This window comes from Chrysochloris asiatica, unplaced genomic scaffold (assembly GCF_000296735.1).
Source record: "Chrysochloris asiatica unplaced genomic scaffold, ChrAsi1.0 scaffold00181, whole genome shotgun sequence".
NCBI lineage: Eukaryota > Metazoa > Chordata > Mammalia > Afrosoricida > Chrysochloridae > Chrysochloris > Chrysochloris asiatica.
This window is the reverse complement of record NW_006408699.1, coordinates 1,876,774-1,883,015: the sequence shown is the minus strand read 5'-3', so window position 1 is coordinate 1,883,015 and position 6,242 is coordinate 1,876,774.

Sequence of the window (6,242 nt, the reverse complement as noted above, 5' to 3'; positions counted from 1 at the left end):
GATATTACCAAGAATAGCATGTGGGGGTGGGGGTGGGGGGAAAGAGCAGTGAACCAAAGGTAGGGATTAAGTAAAAATGTAACATACATGACTAAGCTTAAACTTCTAGACCTTCTTTGGCCTAACATCTTGGGTCTTCTTAGCATCAAACTAGCTTGTCTATGGTAGAACTTCTCACACATTTATTGACCAACAGATTTTATAGGATCACATAACTATTCAAGAGTTTTGTTATTCCTGTTACCAAGAAATCCCTTCTTCTGTCTAGATACTAAATTGCAATTTAAAACTTTCAGATATCACATTCTGGCCTGTGCAAGATGAATAATATTTAGTCAGTTCTTTGTGACATAAATAACTTACCAGACATATTTACTATTGACTAAATAACCTCAGGAGTCCTGGTATGGTGTTATAGGATAAACACTGGACTGATAATCATAAGATCAGTGGTTCAAACCCACCAGCCACTGCTTGGAAACCCTAAACAGGGTCACTATGAGTCAGAACTGACTCAATGGCACAACAACAAATAACCTCAGGGCTTTCCTTTAAATATTTTCTAATATTCAAATGCATTTTTGAGATCTGCAATTTACTACATTATGATTCAATTGTATAGTTTTATAAGGCACGGTCTTAATGCTCAATGAAATATATGTACTGCCAGCACTTAACGACAACGCTATTCTACCTTATGTCCTCTTATTATAAAAAAGAACAAGACAAATTCACTATTGATTTATTAGTAGCTTTACCTTGTGATCCATTATGATCTGAAGCCCATTTATTGGTGTTTATGTCTAAATCACATTTCTTTTATTGTATCAAGAGATAGTGTTTTAATTTCAGGTCCCATATTAATGAGGTTGGCCCAGAACTGGGCAGTGTTTGTTCTGTTGTGCATAGGGTCACTGAGTCAATTCTGACTCAATGGCACCTAACAACAACAGCTAATGCTACCTTCATAATTCTAATGACATTTTTTTTATTTTACACATATGTCTATTTACAAAGAGCTCTTTCTATTTCATCCTGTATTTTTTATTAGGGAAGTAACAGGTTACAATTGAGGAATTGGAAGGAACATGAATAACTCATGATACAGTGTTTTGTTCAGGACAGCTTCTTCTCAGCTCTATCTATGGTCAGGTCTCTCTCTTGGTATCATGGCCTATGGATCTCTGTCTGGCCTCTGACCTGCTTGGGCAAATGTTAAGTGCCTGGAGGTACCTTACTCTATAAGGAAGCCTCCTGCCAGAAGGCACTCAACCTCTTCAACTCCGTAGGTTGGCAAACATAGACAGCTGGTTCCATGCTGCTACCATCTCGTGTTGTCTTATGTGTTACAGTTCTCAGCCTCCTGGGTTTAGGGAGTTCTCAGCACATAAACCCCAGATCAAAGGGTGTGCTTTGCTTCTGGCTCTTCTACTTGATACTAGTGAGTGACATCTCCATCTTCTTGTATATATGTTAGTAATCTTGTCATACTCAAACTGAAAGTTGTCTCAATTCCTTTTTGTCACAGATGATGAATATTGAACAACACTGGGAACCTAGAAAGTTATTACATCCTAGTGTACTAACTTTCAATTAGATTGACACTAAGCTGCTTACCTGCACTTCTGAGAACATTACTCTCCACCAAATTATGCTCTTAAGATTACGTGAACTTTTTTTATGTTTGCAATTGTCCCACTTTTAATGGATCTGTAAATCCATCTAGTAGACTAAATTCCAGTTCATACAAACTTAAATTGTTTTCATTTCCTGTATGCACAATGCAGAAGGCAGTGATTATAAGCTACCCAATCTTTGTCAAGGACCTTTGTGTTTAGTATATATTGTGATCAGCATAGCAATAATAATGAAATGCAAGTAATCTTGCACTGTGAAGACACTTTGAAAAGAACTTCCTTATATTTTGAATATAGGTAGCCTAGAGTGAGAAGAGAATTTAATCCGGAAGAACAAGACCTGCACTCTGATATCTAGAATGAAGTTAGGCTGCTTGGTAATATGATTCCAGGGTGGAGGTGTTTATTGCTTTGGAATCACTAGGATAGTTCAAATTCTTTGAAAGGTAGGCCTTTTATGTGCTCAAAGAAAGAAACTAACATTCCTTAGTGAATGTTGTGAAGGGAGACTACATTGTTTAGTGGGTACTTGATATTAGTAGGGCATGGGCAAAAGGTGGTTAGTTGAGCACAGTCCTGTCACACCAGGATCCAGGCCAAAAAGCCACCATTTTCTAGTTGGCGTCCTAGAAATCATGCTCCCATTTGTTGCTGTTGTTGTTAGGTGCCTTTGAGTTGGTTCTGACTCTTAGAAACCACATGTACATCCTAACAATTGTAGCTATGTTTGAGCCCACTGTTAAAACCACTGTGTCAATCCATCTCTTTGAGGGTCTTCCTCTTTTATGCTGATCCTCTGGTTTACTAAGCATGAATCCTTTTCCAGGAACTGCTTCCTCCTGATAACATATCCAAAGTATGAGAGACGAAGTTGCACCATCCTTGCTTCTAAAAAGAAATTCAAAACTTCTTCCAAAATAGATTTGTTTTCTGGCTGTCCATGGTATAGTCAATATTCTTCTCCAATACCATAATTCAAATGCACCAATTCTTCTCTGGTCTTCCTTATTCATTGTCCAACTTTCACATGCATATGAAGTGATTGAAAATACCATAGCTTGGTTCAGGAGCAACTTAGTCCTGAAACTGACGTCTTTGCTCTTGAACACTTTAAAGAGGTCTTGTGCAGCAGATTTGTCCAATACAATATGTCTTTTAATTTCTGACTGTTGCTTCCATGGGTGTTAATTGTGGATCCAAATAAAATGAAATCCTTGACAACTTCAATCTTTTCTCCATTTATGATGTTATTTATTGGTCCAGTTATGTTGATTTTTGTTTTCTTTACATTGAGATGCAAAGCAATAGATTTTTATCAGTGAATGCTTCAAACCCTCTTTGCTCTCAGCAAACAAGGCTACGTCATTTGCAAATCATAGGTTGTTATTGAGCTTTCCTCCAATCCTGATGCTATGGTCTTCTTAATATGATTCAACTTCTTGAATTATTTTCTCAGCATACAGATTGAATAAGTATCATGAAAGGATACAACCCTTTTCCTGATTTTAAACTACTTAGTATCTTCTTGTTCTAGTTGAAAGACTGACTCTTGTTCTACGTACAGGTTCCTCAGGAGCACAATTTAGTGTTCTGGAATTCCCGTTCTTTGCAGTGTTACTCATAGTTTGTTATGACCCACACGGTAGAATGCCTTTGTATAGCACAAATACTCATCTTTCTGGTATTGTCTGCTTTTAGTCAAGATCCATCTGACATCAGTAATGTTACCATTTGACTTTTATGAATATCTTACACTTGATAGCTTTTGCACAATGTCAGAAACATGTGTAATGTTAACTGACTTAATCTTTTCAATCATTATGCTGTAGTCCTGGTGTAACTCTGCAGGATAATGTGTTGGACTGCAAGTTCACTTTGAACTACAAGGTTGATGGTTCAAACCCATCAGCTGCTTCATGGAAACCCTATAAAGGGTAGCTATGAATTGGAACTGACTCCAAGGCACTTAACAACAACAGTCTTTTCTATGCACACAAGAAGACAAAAGTTGTGTATGGTTAAATCTTGCCCAAGGCTTCAGAATGACAGAATTAGGATATGAACTGAGTTTATATTCATTGCATTATACATTATTATTTCACTTAACCAATGGAATAAATAAACACTTCAATTAATTCATTTTATAAATAATTATGAAATGAGTAGGCACACTTATGCTCATCTTACGTAACTTTGTGTTTTATCTACCTCATCTGTAAAAGCATCTTGTGATCTTAATGCATAGATTGGTAAAAAGTTTTATAAAGCTGCAACCATAGCAAACACACAATTTCAGATTCTACCTTTCTCATATGGCATTTCCTTTTTCCATGTTGCATAGTTTTTTTTAAGGAGTCCTGATACTGCAGTTATTAAGTACTCAGTTACTAACTGAGAGGATGGCTGATCCAACCCAGCAGCCACTCCATGGGAGAAAGATACGGCAATCTGCTTCCATAAACATTTACAAACTTGGACCCCCCTGGGGACTTTTAGACCATTCTATATGGTTGTTCTACATGGCACATAACAACAACATGAGTGGCAATTGACTGGACAACAGTGGGGTAGGTTTTTTGGTGTCATTTTTATAGCTATGATGTTAGCTACACAGTAATACACTCAGTAAATAGTTCATCTTTAAAAAAAAATTATAAATGTAACAGTGAAAATTAAGGCAGTACAATGTAGGTATACCTCACTTTAGGAAAACAGAATTATGGACAAAATAAAGCTAAGTCAAGGATAAATATTAACAAAAGAATTCAGTGCAGAATTCCTTTAAGTAGCAAGCTTCCATGGATCACCAAATGTAGGATTCAATTTCTCAAATTTAAGAGTTACTCACATGTTTTTGTGAAGGTCTGCCTAAGGCTGGATGATTTCTAAAATCTTTCATAGCACCACCATGACTAACATATTGATTGTGTAAAACAAGATTACCCATAAATTCTAGGTGTTTTTGAGTTATAGAAACCCACAGGAATGAAGGATGCATTTACTTCTCAGACGGTGATGGTTCAATAAAAACTCCCAAGGGTTTTTATTTTCTCATCTGCTCAAAAGGTGCCAGAGTTCAAGCATTTCTAGAATCAGAGCTAGAGCTCAGGACAACAGGGACAGAGTGTGGTCGGTCATCTATTCTAGTCCTCCTGCGACCAGTTGGGGCCACACCCAAACTGGCCCGGACAGATGGCCCAGTCTGTCTTATTTTTAACAAGACCCAGAATCTGAGAACTTTCCTCATTTCCTCAATAACCCCATTTCAAAACCTATTCACACTTTTAGCTTAATTTCTGCATTATTAGCAGAGACTCTCCATACATGTCTTAAAACTTCAGATCTACTTATAAAAGGTGTTTTTCCATGAATTTAAGATTAAGGAAATAATAAACATGGAACAATAAAAAGCAAAATACATTCTAAATTGTTTAATGATTTTGTAACCATTGAAATTGCAAATATACTAGCATGTTGTCATAATAACATATAATGTCAGAATGGTGGTGGTGGTGGTGGTGGTGTACCGTGGAGTTGGTTCTGACTCATAGCGACCGTGTATAGGGTTTCCAAGGCTGTAAACCTTTATGGGAACAGAAAGCTTCGTTGTTCTCCTGTGGAACAACTGGTAATTTTGAACTGCTGACCTTGAGGTTAGCAGCCCAACTCGTAGCCACTGCCAGAACTCCTTAACGTCAGAATATGCAATAGCAAATACCATCTACTAAAATTTTCACAATCTGTAAGTATAAATACATACATATCTTATGTATTTTGAGACATTTGACTGCGGGTATCAGATTATATTTGAGAGAAGTGATTATTATACATGCTTCTTCCACTTCCCTTCAACTATTTCCTTTTTATTCAGTGACATAATATTATATTTAAGCAAGATTACATCATCTAAGAGACATAATAATAAAGACCCCTCTTCCTTCTGCCACATACAAAGTACATTTTTATTTTTCTTCAATGAGGTTAGGTTACTTTGGGGGGGAAAATCTTTATTTAATATCTGTCTCCTATTTCTGCTAATTGTCTTCATTAACATTTATTTTAGTTATTTTAAATACCAAGCCCCTTATAAACTTGACTACCAGTAAGGTCTCCAAGGCTGTAATCATTATGGATTACATAAAGGCTGCTGTATTTTTCTCCCTAGGAGTGGCTGGTGGATTCAACCCCCAAGCTTTCTGTTAGCAGCTGAGAGCATAACCCCTGTGTGGCCAGGGATCTTGGGGCATGTGACAAAGACTTGATTTTATTGTTAGCGGTGTAGCTAATTAGGAAAAAAAAAAAAACGAAGGTAACAGTCTAGATCAAAACAGAACAGAAAACCAGGTGTCTTTGCCATCAGGTTTTCATAAAACTCTGTAAATTCCTCAAGGGCCATGATATTTGTGTTTAACCAAGGTTCAGTAGGTATTTGCTGAATTAACATTACTGTGATTAATAGATCTGCAGACTCAGAAAATTTAGCTAAAAACTTAATTGCTTGTCATATGAAACGATATTTAGTCTGTTTATAGTGTATGTTCAGGTGGCTTGATAGATGGGAATCTGGGGACAGTTTGCTTGAATTTGAACTCTTTCTCTCTCCCT